Here is a 22,721-nt window from a genome sequence, read left to right as displayed (position 1 = left end):
AGATCTCAAATGTATTCTATATTGTACCATTTTAAGATTATACTGCTAAATGCTACCTTCATTCAAAAGGTCATATAAATTACCTAACAAAGGGATATTTATGCGTCTATAAGACTAGGGCCAGAGAAGAAAATATAAGTTTGGATATTTCTGGGGTACTGCAGAGTTTTCAACAGTGTCTTGACTCCCCTGGCTGGCTGCTCTTCCATCAGTTCATGTCTCCATGCATTACCGTCTCATCCTTCCAGGAGCGTCTCTGACTCCTGACCCAGGGCATGTTATTACGTAATATGCCACCGGGTCACTGAGAACATGTGGCCAGTGGTGATGAAGAAGGGAATGCACGGAGCCACCAAATAATGGAGGAGTGTGCCAGCTGGGACAGGTGAGTCTCTACACTGCCGTAAATGTTGCAGGGGTCTAAAATAAACTTAGGGGGAGACCTGTTTCCGGTAGACAGCGCTGGAATGAGAGGCCAGGCAGGGGAACAAGAAGCAACTATATTATCCAGTGCCTTCCCTCTACTTCAAACCTGAAGAGAGTTTTCTCTCTTTTTTGATGGACATTGGTTGCTTTGTTGATCTGCTATTTTTGAAACTATATGAATCTTTATATAGAACTATACATGGATTGACATTCTACTTCCATTAGTATAGATTTATCACAGCTGTCAAACATGATTTTTGTTGACCAGCATCTTCAAACTGATTAAATGTTAATAACCTCTGGGTAAATAAAATGATTTCAGATAGGTTCATGTTTATGCATGAAATTGATCACTCTAATCAAACCATATGTTGCATTATACAGCAGCTAAAGTAAAACAAAAGGCCTGTGTTGGGAAACAAATCCCTTTGTATAAACTTCAGAGAACAGATGAATGTTATGCTGTAACACCTCTTTGTTCTTGGAGCTCCTGATGAGTTTTTGCGTATAACTGTGTGGAAAAATAGCCAGTGTTTGACTTTCCAACACTCTGTTTGTGCACTGACCAACTAAAGAACCTATTAATCTTAAGTGGCCAAACACACCTTGCTGTATTTAGTTAGGTTAAAATGCCTTGTTATTTTCCAGCTGATTTCAGATTTCCTAAAGTATGTTGATTAAGCAAGAGCCATTGAATAGGAAGTTGCCCGTGTGTATTATTACACAACAGAATGCTCCCAGTGAGAAAATGACATGGCAAATAGGTCACAGGAAACACACATTATGCCAGTGGTAAAAAAAAAGTGTGATGTCAACACTGAGTAAAAATGAAAGCTAATAAAGGAAGTAAGTGACCTGACATCCAACTAGAAATAAAAAAACATAACTTGACATTTTGCATGGAAGCATTAAAATTGCTAAGCAAACACACCACTCTTGAGTCATTGAAAAATAGCATATCATGTAGAATATTTCCTGAAGTGCCCATAAAGTTCAGACCTGTATAAGGTCATTTTAGGTCAAACTCTTCAGAAAGATGTTCTGAACTTTAAAAGTGTCCTAAATTTCCCAATACACATCTGCCACCATCTCATTAAGTGTCACCTGTGCTGCCACCTACTCTTCCTTCCTGCTCTGATAACCTGCTCCATGAGACCCTAAACAAGCAGAAGAAATCATATATGGAACAGAAGCAGTACTAGAATCTATATCATGCCAAGTATCAAAATTCTTTGCACTGTGCATTAAGTACACTTTTGTTTAATCCACCGCCAGCTATGGCTTTCTAGGACTGCCACAACTAAAGCTGGTGCTTGAATGGCTCCAGTATTGGTTTTTGGGTCTTTCCAGAATTCCTGTTTATGTAATTATTTTTCTACTCTTCAGTAATCTACACAAAGCAGGAAGTAAATCTTCAGAAACTAGACCAGACTGGGATCCCTACCAAACATCCAGTATTGCAACCGATAATGTAATAATTTTAGTGGCGCTCATAGTCAGAACCTGCAGTGCAGCCAGCCATACCGTAGCAATCATGGCAGTAGTGTGGTAAATGGTGCTCGTAATCAGAACCAGCAATGCAGATGATAATGTAGTAGCAATAGAGGTCATTCGTAGTCAGAACTAGCAAACATCCAATAGCGTGGTGGAAAAAGAAGTAAGGGTAATCAAAACCAAAAATATAACTAGTACTGGCAAGGGAAGAGCATGTGGTCAGAGCCAGCAATTCAACCAGTTATGTAGTAAAGAGTAACCGTACTCTGATATTGTTTATTCATCATCAGTCATCAGAGACCGGTGATCAAGCGTGAGTGCAGAGATTAAGGCTTAATATTGGAATACAGTGAGATCACTTGCAGTGTCAATTGCTCAAAATTTAAAGAGACTCTGTAACAAATTTTTCAGCCTTAGTTCTTCTATCCTATAAGTTCCTATGCCTGTTCTAATGTGCTCTGGCTTACTGCAGTCTTTCCTAATTGCACTGTCTCTGTAATAAATCTTATCTCCTTTCCTCTGTCGTGTCTGTCGGGCTAAGGCTTGAATGTGTGGAATGTGCAGGGCTGCTTGTGATTGGATAGAAGCGATACACACCCTCTGCAGGCCCCCTGCACACTCTGTATGACTCACACACTGTTTATGTGAGCCTATCACAAGCTGGTTAGTTTGTTTGTAAACACTGCCTAAAACTGTTAATTACAAGCCAGGATTGCAGCAGAGAGTGGCAGAAACAGCACAGAGGGGCACAGGAGAAAATAAGGAATAGAATGGTATGCTTTTTAGTGTAAGAATATTAGAGTACAGATTCTCTTTAAAAGGGGCACTACAGCGAAAAACTGTAAAATGTAAAATATGTGCAAACATATACAAATAAGAAGTACTTTTTTCCAGAGTAAAATGAGCCATAAATTACTTTTCTCCTATGTTGCTGTCACTTACAGTAGGTAGTAGAAATCTGACAGAAGTGACAGGTTTTGGACTAGTCCATCTCTTTATAGGGGATTCTCAGGGATATATTTATTTTCAAAAGCGCTTAGTGAATGGCAGTTGCTCTGTCCAACTGCCCAAAAAACTGTGTAGGGAGTACAGAAGCTGACCAGCATCATTGTTTAAAGAGGAACTTCAGTGAAAATAATGTAATAAAAAAGTGCTCCATTTTTACAATAATTGTGTATAAATGAATTTGTCAGTGTTTGCCCATTGTAAAATATTTTAAATCCCTGATTTATATTCTGGCATTTATCAGATGGTGACATTTTTACTGCTGGCAAGTGATGTAGCTTCTGCTTGCTGTTTTGGCAGTTGGAAACAGCTGTAAACAGCTATTTCCCACAATGCAACAGGGTTCACAGACAGGAAACTGCCAAGAGTACGTACTCAGAATTTCTTTGTGGGAGGGGTTTCACCACAGTATCAGCCATACAGCGCCCACTGATGGTCTCTTTGTGAAAAGGAATAGATTTCTCATGTAAAAGGGGGTATCAGCAACTGATTCGGATAAAGTTCAATTCTTGGTAAGAGTTTCTCTTTAAATCCTTTTAAGGGAATATCTTTATAAAGAATAAAAGCCTTGCTGGGAATCCCCTATGAAGAGATGGACTAGTCCAAAACCTGTCACTTCTATCAGATTTCTACTATCTACTGTAAGTGACAGCATTATAGGAGACAAGTAATTTATGGCTCATTTTACTCTGGAAAAATGTACTTCTTATTTGTATATGTTTGCAAATATTTTAAATTTTACAGTTTTTTGCTGTAGTGCCCCTTTAGTAATAATGATAGTAGAAATGAGCTAGAAATTGGTCTGTTACTTGATTGGAATATTTTCTGAGGAATATTCATTTATGAATCCTTCTAGAATAGATCCATTCAGAACCCTAAGGTGCGATTTTTTTTAGATAAGGTTAAATCATATTTCTATGAAATTCCCTTAACTTTTTTTGGTCAGGATGGCTCTGGCCCTTAAGGATCACAGTAATCACTGGGTAAGGAACCAATTAATTTGGCTCCTGACCAAAATGCAAAAGCTCTGCTGTCACTGAGAACAGCGAGGACAGTGTCAGTGCACAGCGGCCACCAATAGTAGGATTTTACGTCCTGTCAGAGCCACACAGCCACCAACAGGATGTAGATTCCAACTATGTTGGTCTGGAAACGATTAAATTGTTTGGGATAGAAAGTAATTTTTTTTCTTAAAATCAGTTTCTTGGTGGCTACCTCCTCAGTCAATATAGAAGCTCCATTAGAATCCTCATTAGTTATAATAGGCACCAAGTTATTTCCCTGTAGATTGATTTTTTTTTCCAGTTGTTTGATAGTAAAATACCATCTTTTTGTTTTTGTTAAGGTTCTGGATTTTATAGTAAAACGTTTTGAATTGTTCCAATGTCTGTCTAGGTTGGAAAATTATTTTAACCATTTACCGCCATCCTAACGTATTAAAACGTCATGCTTACCGCTATTAACAGCAACATGACGTTTTAATACGTCGCGCATTCCCGCCGCTGCTACCGCCGTGTGTCCGCCGCTACCGCCGCCATTACCGTCGGGATCCCGTGCTGGGCGATTGGGGAAGAGGACTGAACAGTCCTCTACCCAATCGCAGTGCCTGGAGTGAATGGACGTGACCGCGAACAGCGGCTACGTCCATTCACATAAACAGGAAATGTAACAGTTTAATAAGGTGTGTAAAAAAAAAAAAAAAAAAAAAGTGAACACGTCCTATGAGTGTTCACCAGCGCCATCTTGTGGCCAAAAAGTATATTACACCTACAAAACACATACATTTTCAAGTATATACACATCATTAATAAAATTACACTTCCAACCCTCCCCCCCCAAAAAAAACACTTGTAAAAAAAAAAAATCAGCTTAAAAAAAAAAAAAAATAGTTGCCTTAGGGACTCAGCTTTTTTTATTCTATATTTTATGGGGGAAAATTAATTTTAATTTATTACATAGGGGCTTGTAATTATGGCCAGAACAAACAGAAAAATAACCACTTATATTTCAAAATAATATACTGTCGCCATACATTGTGGTAGGGACATAATCTAAACGGTTTAATTATCGGGACCACTGGGCAAATAAAACGTGTTTGTTTTATCCACAGGAGAATGTTTAATTTTAAAACTATAAAGGCTGAACACTGAGAAATAATGATTTTTTTTCTTTTTTTTTCTGTTTTTCTCATTAAAATGCATTTAGAATAAAAAAATTCTTAGCAAAATGTACTATCCACAGAAAGCCTAATTGGTGGCGAAAAAAACGAGGTATAGATCATTTTCTTGTGATAAGTAGTAATAAAGTTATTAGAGAATAAAAGGGAGGAGCGCTGACAACTGAAAATTGCTCTGGTCCGTTAGGATAAAAACCCTTGGGGGTGAACTGGTTAATAGGTCAAGACAGACAGTGATTCTAATGTTCCCAAATATGTTCCCAAATATACATGAAGAGAGCAATAGAAACCCAAAAGAAATTCCAACCTTTTCCCACACTATACAAAAGTAAAACATGCTTTCCCTGGATCTGATCTTTAAAGCAGTACAAGAAGTGGAATCAAATGACAGGAAGATAATTAGATGAGTAAATACTACTGTACTGTTCAATAACAAATTACTAATGAATTATATAAGCTAACCCCCCCCCCCCCCCGCCAAGAAATACAAGAGCCATTGAATAGAAAACTAAAAATCACAGTATGGCTGCAGTTGAAAATTGATTATAAATGTAACTCTAGACTTACTGTATTTTAAGATTATTTTGGTATAATGGCATGGAAATGGATCTGCTCTTCCTTTTTATGCTAGGACTGCATAGTTTTATACTTCATAGTTTCTGATCATTAAACGAAATGTATTGGTCGATTGCAACCCAAGTAAAAACAATACACTATATGACCAAATTGTTGACATTTTGGCACAATTTTTCAAATAATTTACATTATGCATTAAAAGATTTACTGTAAATAATGTGTGAAGCTGGCAAAACCAGTTTAGTACAATTCTTCAATGTAGAATTGACATTAAAAAAACTCTATTACTGTATTCATAATTTGCTAAACTCTTTCATAGCCAAAAAATGACACTGACAAAATGACTGAGACTTTGGGTTACCGGATTTGTATTATGGAAACTGCTTCAGCTCCCTCAGATATAGAGGATTCGGGCTGGATAGAGCACTTGCTGAAGTGAGATTTGAGTCACTGTCCTGCTGGAATTTCACCATCTTCACTGGAGTATGATGTCATGGAGGACAATTGTTTCAGTATTTTGCTCCTTGATGCTTCAGTCATTTTATGATGCCATACTCTGGATACCCTGTTCTAAATGCAGAAAAGCAATCCAAGAACATTAACAAACCTCTCCCTAATTAGGCACAGTGCTCTGTAATTTTTTAAGACTTAATTTTCCTGCCTTTTGCCTTGCCTGCACACACAATGTCTTGGCATCATTTCAGTGAACAGCAAGGATTTTGTGAGTGTAACCAGGCTGGCAATAGATCAATCACCTCCCCCCCCCCCAAAAAAAAACTGTTTGCCAAATTTGTAGTTTGTATGGCAGGATGTAGCAATAAGGAGAAAGATAGACTGGCACTAGTTGCAGGTAGGGAGGTCAAGGGTTAACCTGGATGATGTACTTCATCTTGCAGCGTGCTCCCGAGAACAAACAATGATGTATGGGATGAAGAGAGAAAACGAGGCGCTGAGGCAATGAAAAGCGTACCTTTAATCCTAGGTTGCAGACACAGCGGGGTGTACAGTGGGGGTGAGGGGGAGGCCTGACAGCTGTTTCGCTTAGAAAAGCTTCTTCAGAGGCGCGTGGTAAAGAACAAACTAACCCAGGTAATATGCAGCATTAAATAGTTTCACTTACCGCCTCTCAGTGGTTAGCAACGCCCTCCGAGTCCTGGCCGCGGCGTCTGGCATATTGGCTCCGCCCACGGAAATGGCGCGCACTATGCTTCAACCAATAGGGAAGTGGCAAGTCTCCCTGCTTCCTGTGTCGCGTCATACATCGGGTTACGCGTCACAGCCTGCCTGCTCGCTGGCCGCGTCTCGGGTTTGTTGCCATGGTGATCATAAACATTTCCTGCATAGATACGAGGGGACACAATCGTCATTTAAAACATACAATTAGTGATCACAAACTAGTTCATTAGTAGCCAGATAGCTCCTGTAAACTAAGGAATAAAAACTTAGAGAATTTAGACAAGATGACTAATACTTAGATAGAAAGCAGTGAGGTTCATTTCTTTCATTGAGTCCCAGAGGGACGCACGCTCCAGTTTCAGAGATTAATCTGGCTTCATTCTGGAGCAGTGCCTGCTCATGGTTGCCTCCTCTATGGGGTATGGGAATTTGTTTTAGACCCATAAACTGCAGTGAGGCTCCACTGCCATTGTGACAGTCCCGCATGTGTTTAATAAATCTGCCAGCCCCTATACCTGTCACTATGGAGTTGACATGTTCTTGGAATCTGGTACAGATCATACGAGTAGTCTGTCCTATGTAGAACCTGTTGCATGAGCATATGATCGCATACACCGTGTTTTTAGATCGGCAATGCAAGAATTGATTGAACTTGATAAATTTAGCACCAAGATGTGTGTTTTTACCAGTTTTAAATTGTGCACAATGATTGCAATTTCCGCATCTAAAATTACAAACTGGGGTGTATTTTTGCAACCAATTTGACCCATGCATCACTCTGAACTCACTATTGGTGACTATGTCACCAATTGTACGTGCCCTTCTGAATGAAACCAGAGGTTTGTGACTGACAATCCCAGATGGACCTACACCTGTCTGGAGTTCACACCAATGTTTCTGAATTATTGCCTTGATTCTATCTGACATGGGCGAATAATCAAACACACAGGTAAAGGGTTGTCCACCGGATCTAGAGCTGTTTACAGCTCTTTTTCTATAGGTCAAAAGGTCCTCTCGATTGCGGGCATCTGCCCTACGAAAGGCCTGATTCAAGTCATTCATATTATATCCCCTAATGGACAGTCTGATGGCCAGTTCTCTGCTCTGTTGGATGAAATCATCCCTTTTGGAGTTATTCCTTTTTAGCCGAACAAACTGGCCATAGGGGATTGATTGGATCGTATGTGGCGGATGAAAGCTGGACTGGAGGAGCACGGAGTTGGTGGCTGTATCTTTGCGATGTCCTTTACATCGTATGTTTCCCCCTTCAACATACAGTTCCAGGTCCAAAAAATGCAGTGTAGGGCTAGCCACTACACCTGTGAACTGCATGTTGAGGTCATTGCAATTGATGTATCTGAGGAATTCTTCAAATTCGCCCTCCGTGCCCCTCCAGGTCATAACCACATCATCCACATATCGGTACCAATGGCCGATCTTGTTTTTAAAAGGGTTAGTGGTCCCAAGTATGTACTTTTTCTCCCAAACCCAGAGGAAAAGATTAGAGACTGTTGGGGCTACTGGGGTTCCCATGGCTACTCCGGATCTCTGATGGTACCATTTGTTGTTGAACAAAAATGCATTGTGTGATATGACAAACTTCAGGCATTGCACAAGATAGTCAACCCATTGGGGTTCTTCCCCACATTCGAGTAACAGCTCCCCTATCACCCGAGCTCCCTGATCTTGGGGGATGCGGGTGTAGAGATTGACTACATCGATGGAGGCTAGAATTTCATTCTCCCCAAGTTCCACGCCCTCAACTCTTCCCAGGGTGTCCAAGGTGTCAGCTAGGTGGGTGCGTACCACCCGAAGAAAAGGTCTTAATTAGTATGGCAGGATGTGGTTGCTTCATTTCATCTGAAATACATTGCAATAGGTTGGTGGACCTGCCATGGCACATGATTTCTTGTTTGTCTAGAAGTGCACAGGGTTTACTGAGTTTCACCAATTTGTATTATTGGTAGAGAAGAAAGGGGCAATGAGAGGTGTGTATGGGAGTAAAGTAGAGGGTATGAAACAATGTAGACAAGGGAGTAAAGTAGGGGGTATGAAACAATGTAGACAAGGCTATAGCGCTGTTTTATCAAGAACAATGCACAGAAAACTGGAGCAAAACACGCTTGGGGCTTGAGTCACAAAAAAAAGCTTTGGACGTGCAAAGTAGGGTGCTAAGTAATTTGCACATCCAAAGCGGTTACTGATCGCAGTTGGTTCGCCCGAAACATTGCACCGGTGCGCGCGAAACGTTGCACCGTTCGCGTATAAAATAGCTTTTCAGGCTATTTTGCGTGTGAACGGTGCAAAGTTTTGCACGTTTCGCGCGCAGCACGCAGCGCTAACCTTTGCGCGCGCAAATGCTTGCGTGCAAATTAGCGCATGAAGCGCCCATTTTCGCGTCCTAAGTGCCTTTTTACTGGCGTGCTAACACTTACCACCCTTTAGTGAATCAAGGCCTTAGTTCCCTAACCACTTCAGGACTATAGGCTTACATCCCCCTAGTGACCAGGCTATTTTTTACAATTTAAGCCACTGCAGCTTTAAGGACTCGCTGCAAGGTCGTACCACTCAGCACACACGTAATCTCCCCCCCCCTTTTCTGCCCACCAACAGAGATTTCTGTTGGTGGGCGCTGATCACCACTTCGGTGTTTATTTATTTATTTATTTTATTTATTTTTAAATGCATTTCCCTTTTTTTTTCACTAGCGCACTTCTACCAGCGATGATCAGTTTTACAACTAGCCACCTACAGAGGGACTTACTGTGCTCGCAGACCACCTGTACCTGAGAGTGATGCCAGACTGTGAAAACCTGGCGGTGGTGAGAGGCAGCACAGGGCAAAGCGATACAGCAGCACTTTTTACATGCAACCTGCCATACACAATGCTGTAGACCTGCTGGATCTGGTTGATGCAGGATTATATAACACAGACGCACAAGTGATACATGCATGGGATGTCTGAACCTAGCGGTGGTGAGAGCCTGCATGGAGCAGAGCTACACTATGGCGCTGCTGAATGTTATTGATCAATGCATTTAATGCAGACCTGCTAGGACTGTTTATTGGTGCAGGCCTGTGCCATATAGTTGTTGACAGGTGTTACACATGTCATTTGGTGACGCTTTTTAGCTAAGGTCATTAACTGTATACTGGACATTGTATTAGTGGATCTGCATACCAGCTTTGCTAACTCCCTTTGGAAAGCAGAATACTTTTATTCAGAACATAGACTGAAAACACTTATATTTCTTGATAATCTACCTGATCTGCAAAACACTCATCTAGCGATGCTTCAAACATATTTTATTTGCACATTACCTATATTTTTCAGACCAGACATTTCCCCATAGAAAGACCGGTGGGAAAAGTATTTTGAGACTTGCACACAGGTTTGTCTAACCTTAATGAATGGATTAGATGGGGGAGAGCTAGAAGTAGTTGCGTAAGAGATACAGAACATTACTGACTCTTTGGCCCCATATAAGTTTAATAATAGTAAAAAGAACGAGAGGTTTCTGCTTAGGCAAGCATCAAAAAGTTTATTGACGAGCCATAAATACTATCACACTAAGTTACCCCTTATCCCCCCTGTCAGGAACCGGCCCGCGGCACGCCTGCGTATATGGTTCCCGACTACGGGTTTGACCAGATCAAGCGGGGAGCAGCCTTATTCGAGCTAAAAACAAGGCTGGGACCCCTCAGAACACCTCTCACTGCCACCACTAGCGGTTCGCTAGACACTTCCACTCTGCTGTCGAGTCCTCAGCGCACAATCCGCATTTTCGTATTCGGGTCAGCTTTGCGCTTGGGCCGAATACGGGAACGCCACGCACCCACACACACACACACAGTTGCAATCTTACACTGTAGTGAAGCAAAACCACTAACAGTCGTTCCAAACGATACTGTTGGCCACTCACTTGAGCTACTCGCACTGGCGTTTTCGTACGTTGGGTCAGCTGCGCGCTTTAGGCCAACGTATGACAAACGCCCCACACACAATGCAATTACAATCTTATACGGTAGTGTCGCTCAATCATACAATCAGGCATGGACTTATACACACTTCAATCTCTTCTAGGCTATGAGTGTTAGTTTAGTACAGCAGAAGTCAAGCTTATTAAATAATAATTTAATATTCCAGGAAAAAAAAGTGGAACAATGCAGAACAGAATATATACAAAAGATTACAAAAACAAAGTAAAAAGTTACAAAATTAAGAGTTACGAAGATGCACACAAGGCGATTTGCTTACCAAAATACAGGAAACCAAATAGAAGAACCTTGGACTTTTGTGGACGGACACAATTCTGGTTAGACCAGGAGTCCACTAGCTTGGGCCAGGAGTCCAGCTGCAGCTACCATCAGGAGGGGACTGATTTGAGGTATCTGTCCCCTGGTTTTTATAATGAAATATTTGCCTTGAGGCTGTAAGCCTGTTTGGACGGAGGAACTAGATTTAATTACATCCTCAGCCATAATTGGATTTCCAGAGATCTAACATCCACATGTGAAAAATGTACTATAGCCCACATACATGAAAAGACTTCCCTAGTCCAAGTTACAGGTGACAACCCCATTGTTGACAGTATGTCCTAGCTGATCAAAGATAAGGATATAGTTTGCACCTCCACCAATAATTTAATTTCCTCACAACGAAATAGTGTTTAACACACAGGAGGCTCTTCCTGGCTAGTCTAGAGTTCTTCACAATGCTTTAACAGCCTTCAACAGAAGTGTAAATGTTTCAGTTGTCAATGACTTCCAAGCTTCCACTCCAGATAAGGTAGAACAAAACCCTTCACTTCTGCCATTGTCTAATTAACCAATGTCTTTGCTGGAGGCTAACACCCCAGCTCTATTCACTGAAGTCCCTTTAGATGCAAATGTAGTACAGCCAGATGACCATCGCTTCAAAGCAGAATACACATGTGAGATATAGCAGACAGAAAAATGACAGAAATATGTTCCTGTATTCCCTAATATCATCAGCACCTCAATATATCACCCCCCCTCCCCCTATAAAAATTTGTAAACACAGCCGTGATACCCATACATCAGCTGATATAACGTCTAACCACACACACAACCAAACTAACTCAAACACCTGCAGGGATAAGGATGTATGAGATCTCAAATTTAGCAATTGCAAGTGCATGCATCACTTTTCTTCACTTGAGAAAAGCAAACACTTGTAAATCCTGCAAGGATGGACAATCAGTTGGTGAGTAGGTAAATCATTAGACAGTCTGGATATATGGATTAAACACCAGAGCTGTAGTACATTGACTTTATATCAGATCTTTTACAAAAATGTATTATAATATATACAAACTGATAAGCATATACAAACAATGAAATCTTGTACTGTTGTTACATATTTAATATTACACTACTGAAAAATATTTTTATACACCTTATCTGTGCAAACATCCTTCTACGACAATGCTGTGCTTTGTTTGCCAAAAAGAGGCAAGGTCCTACAGGTGACCCTCAAAAATGTGAACAACAAAAAAAAGGATAGGTACCATTTTTAATACCTAAGATCTATGTAATCTACAGTGGGATGCGAAAGTTTGGGCAACCTTGTTAATTGTCATTATTTTCCTGTATAAATCGTTGGTTGTTACGATAAAAAATGTCAGTTAAATATATCTAGGAGACACACACAGTATTAGCAGTGCTTTTCAGCGCTGCTAGATTTGGGCACAGCCGTCACCACCATAGACTATAATGGGAATTACAACTACAGTGGGGCTCAGTGAGTAACGCCGCTTAAAGTTGCTTAAAAAACACAATAATTCGGCCTCCAGCAATCGCTGGAAGCCGAATTATATCATTCCTACACTATCCATGGTGGCCTGGAGGGGAAATAGTAATCAAAACGGCCCGGACTTGTGCAGCAGCAGGATCAGCCATATACCGGCTGTATCCTGCGCCCAAGTCTACCAGCACCGATTTCAAATGTATGCCACACAGTGATATTTGAGAAGTGAAATGAAGTTTATTTGATTTACAGAAAATGTGCAATAATTGTTTAAATAAAATTAGGCAGGTGCATATATTTGGGCACCACAAAAAATAAATGAAATCAATATTTAGTAGATCCTCCTTTTGCAGAAATTGCAGCCTCTAAATGCTTCCTGTAGGTTCCAATGAGAGTCTGGATTCTGGTTGAAGGTATTTTGCACCATTCCTGTTTACAAAACATCCTTAGTGGATTTTGCGCAGTGTTTAGGGTCATTGTCTTGTTGAAAGGTCCAGCCCCGACACAGCTTCAGCTTTGTCACCGATTCCTGGACATTGGTTTCCAGAATCTGTTGATACTAAGTGGAATCCATGTGTCCCTCAACTTTGACAAGATTCCCAGTCCCTGCATTGGCCACACAGCCCCACAGCATGATGGAACCACCACCATATTTTACTGAAGGGAGCAGGTGTTTTTCCTTGGAATACTGTGTTCTTTTTCCTCTATGCATAACGCCCCATGGTATGCCCAAATAACTCAATTTTAGTTTAATCAGTCCACAGCATCTTATTCCAATTTGAAGCTGGCTTGTCCAAATGTGCTTTAGCATACCTGAAGTGGCTCTGTTTGTGCTGTGAGGGGAGAAAAGGCTTCCTCTGCATACAGCACCTCCTTGTGTAAAGTGTGCTGAATGGTTGAATGATGCACAGTGACTATTTCTGCAGCAAGATGATGTTGATGTTGTTGTGACTGTTCTCACCATTTGTCGCTTGTGTCTATCCGAGATTTTTCTTGGTCTGCCACTTCGAGCCTTAATTTGAACTGAGCCTGTGGTCTTCCATTTCCTCAGTTTGTTCCTAACTGTGGAAACGGACAGCTGAAATCTCTGAGACAGCTTTCTGTATCCTTCCACGATGGTGAACAATCTTTGTCTTCTGGTCATTTGTGAGTTGTTTTGAGACCCCCATGTTGCTACTCTTCAGAGAAAATTAAAGGAGGGAAACTTACAATTGACCCCCTTAAATACTCTTTCTCATAATTGGATTCACCTGTGTATGTAGGTCAGTGGTCACTGAGCTTACCAAGCCAATTTAAGTTCAAATAATTAGTTCTAAAGGTTTTGGAATCAATAAAATGACAAAAGAGGAATGGTACAAAATACCTTCAACCAGAATCCAGACTCTCATTGGAACCTACTGGAAGCATTTAGAGGTTCGAATTTCTGCAAAAGGAGGATCTACTAAATATTGATTTCATTTATTTTTTTTGTGGTGCCCAAATTTATGTACCTGCCTAATTTTGTTTAAGCAATTATTGCACACTTTCTGTAAATCCAATAAACTTCATTTCACTTCGCAAATATCACTGTGTGTGTCTCCTATATGATATATTTAACTGACATTTTTTTATCATAACAACCAAAGATTTATACAGGAAAATAATGATGATTAACAAGGTTGCCCAAACTTTCGCATCCCACTGTATATGTTAAAAATACAGATGTTTGGCCAATCAAAATTATATGTCAGTATTACTGCACCAGTAAGAACATCTATGAACCCCAAATGTTTGTAAGGTTGTGAGGGTAGGGCTGTGGTTAGGGATAATTAGGGTTAGGGTTATGAAAGCCTTATTAAAAAGAAAAGATTAGTGTTCGGCTTTGGTTTAAGATTAGCATTAGATGAAATATCACACAGCATTTCATGTATGCTTGGTGGCTAAATAATAGACTTACTCTATTTGAACTATGACTTTCATAGGCAAAATGAATTATGGGTCCACTCTCTGTCCTACAGGGATGGTATCGCTGTATGGACATATGTTGGAAGTTATTACCTTTGATTTTTATTGTAATATTGGCAACATTATACTAAGCAGTGCTTTTAATAACGAGATTATACGTTTCTGTGAGCTTCTTACACAAAATCCCTGAGGTTTTGGTTTGTAATAAATGGGAGACCTGTCTTGGTGTGCAAACCTGGAAATGTAAACATGACAGTCAACTATATTTATCACCATAAAACTTCAGACGCTATTTATGAATGTATATAGTAATCCATTTACTGTATATGACTGATAACCTCTTTGGCTGGTGGGTGAATGTCAGTTTTTGAAGTTTAGTATTTATGAAGCTATATAATGAACCCAATTTAAGCTATGAACACATGCTAGATTAACTAGTTACTGCAAAATGGACGTTTTAATACTTCCTGTTTTGCAGTTTTCAGTACAAAACAGACATTTTAAAACCATGGAGGAATGGAGTGCACCCACGGGTGGCGTGAGGGGGCATTCTCGCAGATGTGAGCGCATGCCCACATATTTGCATGCGCGACTGTTTTTAGCCACAAATGGCCTGGCATTAAGTGGTTAAATTAGGCTGAGGCAGCTGGCCACCTTGGGCAAGAGGTTAGTGAGAATCTAAAGTGTACAGGAGCCCCCCACATTGCATAAGAATCCACCATTCTGGATCCTTAGAAATATCTGACGTCCATGGGACCCCAAAGTGCATTGTTCTCCTAACCCACCCGATCTACTAGAAGGTCCTCCATTGTATGTTCTCCTCCTGCCTCCATAGTGAGAGACACAAAGCATCTAGGCTAGTGAAGTGTTTGTACAGCTTTGGGCCTGACCTGTTGCCTATGAGATCAAATCCCAATCCATGCCGGCCAACAGTACTCATACGTGTGTACACAGTGGGGTAGCTAAGGAGCTATGGGCCCCGGTGCAAGTTTTACATGGGCCCCCCCAAGCACTCTATACATAACAATTGATACTGCGCACCAAAACCTGCCAAGGACAACCATAGTGTCAGAGACGCAAGTAGGGGATTGGGAACAGTGTGTTAAGGATTACTACTATTCAAAGCATCTATAGAAGTGAGTATTACCAGCACAGGACCAATAGAGAGCTAATACTTTGACAGAGGGTGGACCCTTCAGGGCCCCTCTGGCCCAAGGGCCCCGATGCCGTCGCTACCTCTGCACCCACTATTGCTACGCCACTGTGTGTACAGAACTTTACTGTCAAGTATGGTCTTTCACCTTGTCTTGCATGTATGCTGAACAAGCATGCTTGCCTGTGCATGGAGCAATCACTCACCCACAAGATACAGGTTTCTGGGCTTTGCAAGGATGCACACAAGCTTAGCTGTAATAAAGCATGCCTTTCTTGTAAAATGACCTAGTGAAAAGCATGCTAATAGTCTTGAGGATATTATTAAAAAAGAGATAAAAAATATGGCTGGCACTACATAAATGTTGCAACCCTGCTGAACATTGATATGTCTTTACTTTCATTACCCACAAAGGAAATGTTAATTTAGCAAATGTGAGATGACAATTTTGTGGCATTGCTGGAGATTGCTGATAGCATTGTATTGTGGCTTTAGTAAAGTATGCCCTATTTATGACCTTGGTTTCATCTAACATGCTGTGGTGTTGTATTGGACACTTCAAGCTCTGACTTGTAAAAAGTAAGTTTATTTTATGATTCCTACAAAAGATCTTTGGAGAAATACCTGTTGGGAATATTCTAGCACAGGAATGTTGGATACACAGTCCTCACATTGCCGATAATTAAAAGAGCATCTTGTTACATTTTATACATGACCTCACAGTGAGAGTGGCAGTATAAATGAGAATGAGTCTTTGCAAGATAAGGGGCAATATCACCCTGACGTGACGTCCTCAAACTTTTCCTCACTGGCACTGAGTCATTGTTGCTGTGGGTGGGAGACAGGGTCACAGTGCCCTTCTGTGATGTGCTAAGGACAGTCTCATGACCAGTGACAGAATTCATTTAGTAATTTCCTGAGACATAAAACTGCTGGGAACTGGGGTCCTGAACTGAACAAAATAATGCTGAAACAGCTCCTTTCAAAGGGGGCCTTGATAAAGACGCATTTCCTGGAAAATATAGAAGTACAGTAAATGCAATCAACATGCTGTCGCAGGCAGAAAATGCCCAGATATAGGTTACTTTTACTATTTTAAAATGTATATTTTACACAACTCTTGTGTAACACCCATACATTCACCGCAGATTTAAGCCTTACACAAAATGTGAAAGGTCTATAACATAACGAAAAAAATGACTTACACACATGAATGTTGCAATCTTGAACTAGAAGGAAACAATAAAAAAGAATTCATCTCATAACAAATACATAAGGAAAAATATTTAGTTTTACCTGATGTGAGTTCAGTATACAGTATAATTACTATACATGCCAATGACAGGACACAGGAGAGAGTGCTGGCAAACAGGTGACTGAGCTTCACAACCTACACTCTGCCTTAGGAGGTAGTGGGTGCAAACCACGGAGTTAGGTGGTTTGCGCCCACACATCGCACACAGCCCCACTCAGTGCGCGTGCAGCTCGATGTGCCGGTAATAGCGTGCGGTGCGACAATAACGTAGCACCCGCTGACCTGTAAACGTCACACCCGGGTGCCCCCTGAAGCAGTGCATTGATGTGCAGTTTTGGGGGCACCCGATGCACCATTTCATTGCACCGGGTGCGAAGTTTACAAGGCAGCGGGTGCGACCACGCACTATTACCGGCGCACCGCACTGCACGCGCACTGAGCGGGGCTGTGCGCGAAGTAGCTTTGCGTGGCCGTTAGTGCGCAAAGCTACTTATGGGGCACTAAGAGGCTTTTCACTCCAGCACTAACACTTAGCGGTTAGTGACTCAAGCCCCTTGTGATTTAGGAAGGGTAGATTATCTGGGTAAATGGCAGATCACTGTTCATTGGCACTATGGCATGTATATCCTTTTGGTGTTTATTAATCTCCCTAGCGGTCTAAAAGCGGTGCAATTCTTTCACATGCTTTTAGACCCTAAAATCAGGAAAAAAACATGTCGCTAGATAGATCTGTAGCAGCCCAGACATTACTCAGCTCTCCTGGATCCAGCGCTGCAATTCTCCTCCGCGCTCTACCCCTATAGTGAGATCACCGTCTGTGGTCATGATAACATGATCTCACCAGAGGGATTGAAAGCCTTCGTGGACCCGAAGAAGAATGGCTGCCAGTGTCTGGATCCCAGGGGGAGATAAGTTGCAAACGCCCGCTGTGCACTATACTCTGCACATACAGTACTTCTCGGCGGCTACCATGAGTCAGGGTTGGGGTTACCGCTATGAGCTGCAGATTTCCTCTAAGGAGACTAAAGGTTAAAGGACCGTGTTCTCGAAAAAGAAAAAAATTTGAATCAGAATGCAACAGAAGTTTTGAATCAGGATGATTCCATTTATTGGCTAATTTAACCAGCTGAGCGGTCTGGACGAGCTCAGCTCGTCCAACACCGCCAGCGGCTGCCGCTCAGGCCCTGCTGGGCCGATTTTAATGAAATAAAAAGCAGCACACGCAGCCGGCACTTTGCCAGCCGCGTGTGCTGCCTGATCGCCGCCGCTCTGCGGCGATTCGCCGCGAGCAGCGGCGAAAGAGGGTCCCCCCAGCCGCCTGAGCCCAGCGTAGCCGGAACAAAAAGTTCCGGCCAGCGCTAAGGGCTGGATCGGAGGCGGCTGACGTCACGACGTCGGCTGACGTCGATGACGTCACTCCGCTCGTCGCTATGGCGACGATATAAGCAAAACAAGGAAGGCCGCTCATTGCGGCCTTCCTTGTTTATTCTGGGCGCCGGAGGCGATCGGAAGATCGCCTCCGGAGCGCCCTCTAGTGGGCTTTCATGCAGCCAACTTTCAGTTGGCTGCATGAAATAGTTTTTTTTTTTATTTAAAAAAAACCCTCCCGCAGCCACCCTGGCGATTTAATCAGAACGCCAGGGTGGTTAAAAGAATAAAAGTAAGCTTTCATCTGTGCAGCCTTCTTCAGACTTGAATCCTGTTACAGTAGGTAGTTTAAGGCGACCAGATTTGACAGATTAGTCCATCTCCTCATAGAAGATTATCACTACTGTATTACATAACATTTATTCTTTACATAAGCACGTTCTGGAAAAGGATCTATACTATAATGCCGTCCAGCTTACCTACCCATTTGCAAACCATTTTGGTAGTTGGACTGAGCAACTGCTGTTCAGTAAGTGCCTTTGTAAATAAAAAAAATAAATAAGAATCACCTATGAGGTACTTTATATCTCTGTCCCAAGTGCAATGTGAGGACATGAATCATATGATATGGTCATGTCCAGTGGTTCGGGGATATTGGCAACAAACTATCAAGTTTATGCACGATAAGATGGGATGTTCCATGGTTCTGGACCACAAGCTTTGCTTCATAAACATTGTGCCTCCAGGTTGAAGAGACAAATATACAAAGCTCTTCTTGTTGCACTCTCTCCAGATCGCATGTAAGGTCCTTACGAAGCACTGGATACAACCCACAGTACCCTCTTTGAATGACTGGATAAAAGCAGTTAACACTATCCTTCCCTTCCACCAATGTAGGGGTGACTCAAACAAATAAATATATATGCAAATCTGGAATGCATGGATTGCTCCGCCCCATACTTAACATTGCTAACTGTATTGCCCTTTATTTAGTCCCTGACTACAAATGTTACTAGTAGTCCTTGCAATTCACTTTTTCTCCTGAGTTTTCTCCTAGGAGATAATTTTTTATATTTTATTTAGAATAACTTCTAAGCACTTTGCAATGGAAAAAGTACCAAAATGTAAGTGAAAAGGTACAATCAAAATTATTTTGAGTTTCAATGGCATTTTATTGACAATTTTCAAATTATCACCTAGAAGAAAACTCAGAAGAAAAAGTTAATTGTATATAGGCCAATGGCCCATATGCTATTTACTATTTCTCCCAAGTTTTCTCTTAGGTGATATTTTCACAACTTGTCATAAAATACCTTTTAAGACACCAGGAAGCAAGAAAATACTCAAAATACATTTAATAGTCCTTTTTTCAACAACTTTTAAGTACTTTTTCAATTGTAAAATTCTGAAAAGTTAATTTAAAGAGAAGAAGAAAAGTATCTCCTAGGGGATAACTCAGGTGAAAAAGTTGATTGTATATGGGCCAATGGGCCTGTAATGATCGCTGCTGCAGCAGGCATTGCTGGAAGTAGTAGTGCTGCAGCTCAGGTAGTTCTGATCTCTTTTCATGCAAGCTGCATAGCTTTGTCGGCCTTTCCCTGCTGTCAGCTTGTGACTGATTATCATTCAACTGTGTGGGAATCTGCATGTCTGCTCCCATTGGATGACCTCAGTATAAAGATCTGCTTCCTGCAGGGTTTCCTTGGGTTTTCATAGCTTCAGTTTAAGCCTGTCTTGCTGTCGCTTCGGCCCCCGATCGTGTTTCTTGTTCTAAAGATACTTTGCTGGTCTTTGCATCATATATTGGTTCATTGCCAATATATATGCATACCAGCACGTTTATTATTTTCCTTGTATTCGTGTTACGTTGATACATCAGTGTCGCTGATATATACGTACACTAACTGTTTATATCCTGTGTTCAGTTAGTCAGTTTTCCAGCACGTTTTGGTAGTTTGCGCGTACCGTGATCACCCGTGCTGAGGTAGTTACCCTGCTCCTGGTTCTGTTTGTGGATTGCGTTCATCTCTGCGAAGAGATATCGAATCCTTCTGAATCCTGTTCTGTTACCATTTGTGGATTGCGTTCATCTCTGCGAAGAGATAGCGAATCCTTCTGAGTCCTGTTCCCTGTATTACTCCAGTCCTAGTCAGCGTTCCTGCTTATGTCATATATCGGTTCATTGCCGATATATACATATGTTAGTCAGACGTTACAAATAGTTTCATTGATAGCTGTAATTGTAATACGCTAGGAATACATACTTATTGTATATTTGTCTGTGTTACGTTCATCTATCTTGATCCTGCTATTTCCTGACTATCCTGTCCTGTCTTTGTGAGGCACGCCATCGCTGCAATCGCATTGGCTGCCTCATTCCAGTCTGTCTTGTTTTGGACGCTTGCTGTCGCTAAGTAGCCGCTAGCTAGCAAGCGTTCATTCTGTCTACCTGTCCTGATCTCCTCAGTTCTGGTTTATGCGCTCAGCGCTACTTTGCGCTGAGACGTTATAACGAAAGCATTGTTTGTGGCTGTCAGATCTGCACCGGCTCTGTGCGCCACAATCTCCTATTGGAGTCAGTCCTCCCCTCCACTATACTAGGGATAGCCTGTTTCCTTGTGCTGGTGTGTGTACCTCCTCCACGCCAGCTCATGTGTTGCATGCTGCCTGTGGAGAATACACCACCAAGCCTTACAGGGCCATATGCAATTCACTTTTTCACCTTAGTTTTCTCCTAGGAGAACATTTTTCATCTTCGAATTATAATAACTTTTTAGCACTTTGTAATTGTAAAAGTACCAAAAAGTAAGTGAACAAGTACTATCAAAATTATTTTGAGTATTTGTTTGCTTGCTGGTTGTTTAAAAGGCATTTTATTGACAAGTTTGAAAATTTCACCTAGGAGAAAACTCAGGTGAAAAGGTGAATTGCATATGGCCCACTGTGTCTCGGCCTGGCTTGATTTAGTTAACACTCCACATATTTTTCTTAAAACTGTTGTTAAGGAAACAATTAATATCCTGCTGCATGTGACACTGTTGGCATGCCGCTTATTGATATTCTTTACTTTTTTGTTAGCACTACTCAGGTTTTCTATCTTCCCCCACAATGGGGTAGATTCATAAAGCATTACCACATTCGGTAATGTAGAAAACAGGTGACTTTATGAGCACTTAGGGCTCTTTCACATCAGAGCTTGCGTTGGAGAACGCTCAAAGCATACATTTTGTTGTATGCGTTTTAATATGCGTTGCACTGCAGTGAGTGTGCGTTTTTAATCCGTTTTCAATGCGGTACAGCACATAGGAAAACGCAGGTAATTTTTTTTTCTTTTAGTTTTCAACTTTCTACATTCTTCCTCTGTTGCATTCTGGGACTGATTGCCTGCGTCAACGGATTAAAAATGCACATAGTGTGCGTTTTACATTGACTAACATTGTAACGCATAAAGCTAGCGTCGGACGAAAAACTGCGCCTGGGTGCAGTGTAACGCAACGCACAAAAAGGCTGCGTTATATGTGAAAGCTAAAATGAAAGTCTATGGACTTTCATTTCACCTTGGGTAACGCAAACTTTACCCGTTGCATTGAAACGCAGAAAATCTGCCCTAATGTGAAAGAGCCCTTAGGAAAATGTCAATTCATAAAGGCTGTTAATGCATGATAAGCTGAAATGATCAAGCAGTGAGGTAAATTATCAACTTGTGCAGTAAATACCTCAACAAATGCCAGCAAATGTCAATTCATAAAGCCTACAACAAGCGGTAAAGCCACAAAGCAATACCATTTGCTTTGGAGTGGTGAAAAGAATGCAGAGTCTGTGCGAGGAGACTGTGCGAGGAGACTGTGCTGGGAGCCGTGACTCACAAGCAGAAGTAGTAAGAACTGTGACCTGTGACTGACATGAGAGGCAATAGAAACAGCCCCTGTCTTCTGCAAGTCTGGATGAGGACATCTGATAGTACCCCCCCCCCCCCCCCCCCAGGCAGCAGCAGAGTGATTGGAACAAAACAGGCCCCTAAATATCTTTGGCTGTTTAAAATGTGGGCTCCTGTTTGAAGATGTGTAGGAACTAGTGGGGAAAATCACCTAAGCATGGCATGGATAAAGTTTCTTAAAGAAAACCTGAACTGAAAATGAAAAGTCAAAATAAGCATACACAAGTCATACTTACCTTCCATGTAGTCTACTCCTCAGTGTCTTTCTCCTGTCCCACGTCCTGTTTGTTCACTGTGATCAAGGGAATTTTCCGTCCTCCATTTTGAAAATGGCCATTATCCATAACACCTTTCTGGTCCGCACACAGTTGAACTGTAACATCGCCCACTTGAGCCATAGGGAAACATGGACATTACTTGGTACATCCATTTTCCTCTCAG

General features: G+C 41.5%; 1 long non-coding RNA gene across 1 annotated transcript in view; it reads right to left on the bottom strand.

Annotated features, from left to right (window-relative positions):
* Positions 1–6,044: 6,044 nt before the first annotated feature.
* Positions 6,045–22,721, bottom strand: part of LOC137546440 (uncharacterized) — a 36,950-nt gene continuing 20,273 nt past the window's right edge. Inside the window, exons 2-3 of the long non-coding RNA XR_011026255.1 lie at positions 6,798–7,013; positions 6,045–6,247 (exon numbers count right to left, since the gene is read on the bottom strand). This is a non-coding gene — a long non-coding RNA (uncharacterized lncRNA). The remainder of the gene's footprint in view (positions 6,248–6,797; positions 7,014–22,721) is intronic.

The sequence above is a fragment of the Hyperolius riggenbachi genome, chromosome 2 (assembly GCF_040937935.1).
Source record: "Hyperolius riggenbachi isolate aHypRig1 chromosome 2, aHypRig1.pri, whole genome shotgun sequence".
Lineage (NCBI taxonomy): Eukaryota > Metazoa > Chordata > Amphibia > Anura > Hyperoliidae > Hyperolius > Hyperolius riggenbachi.
Note: the sequence above shows the minus strand (reverse complement) of the source record. Positions and strands in the feature narration are given on the sequence as shown.